At 42.5% G+C, this 219-nt stretch overlaps 2 protein-coding genes across 8 annotated transcripts in view; one reads left to right on the top strand and one right to left on the bottom strand.

The window, feature by feature from the left end:
* Positions 1–219, bottom strand: part of LOC119582015 (ecdysone-induced protein 74EF-like) — a gene marked incomplete at its 3' end in the record, with an annotated part of 261,423 nt that overhangs the window by 58,556 nt on the left and 202,648 nt on the right.
* LOC119582017 (U7 snRNA-associated Sm-like protein LSm11) overlaps positions 1–219 on the top strand; it is a gene marked incomplete in the record, with an annotated part of 26,887 nt that overhangs the window by 21,707 nt on the left and 4,961 nt on the right.

Genomic DNA, 219 nt, shown 5'->3' with positions numbered 1-219 from the left:
GTGCGTGTGGTGTGGTGTGGTATACATTCAGGATTCTGTATTCACTGATCACCATTTACCAGAAATATTTAAGAGGAAATACATATTCACCGACGTCAGCGCATACCCTTCTTTTCTGTCACTTCCTAAAATATGTGTACGGTTTCGCTTGCATTTGCAAGCTTCGTAGCAATATACCCTTGTTTAGGCTGGAGAGAAAACCTACCAGTGCCGTGCATT

This window comes from Penaeus monodon, chromosome 15 (assembly GCF_015228065.2).
Source record: "Penaeus monodon isolate SGIC_2016 chromosome 15, NSTDA_Pmon_1, whole genome shotgun sequence".
In the NCBI taxonomy this organism is placed as follows: domain Eukaryota; kingdom Metazoa; phylum Arthropoda; class Malacostraca; order Decapoda; family Penaeidae; genus Penaeus; species Penaeus monodon.
Note: the sequence above shows the minus strand (reverse complement) of the source record. Positions and strands in the feature narration are given on the sequence as shown.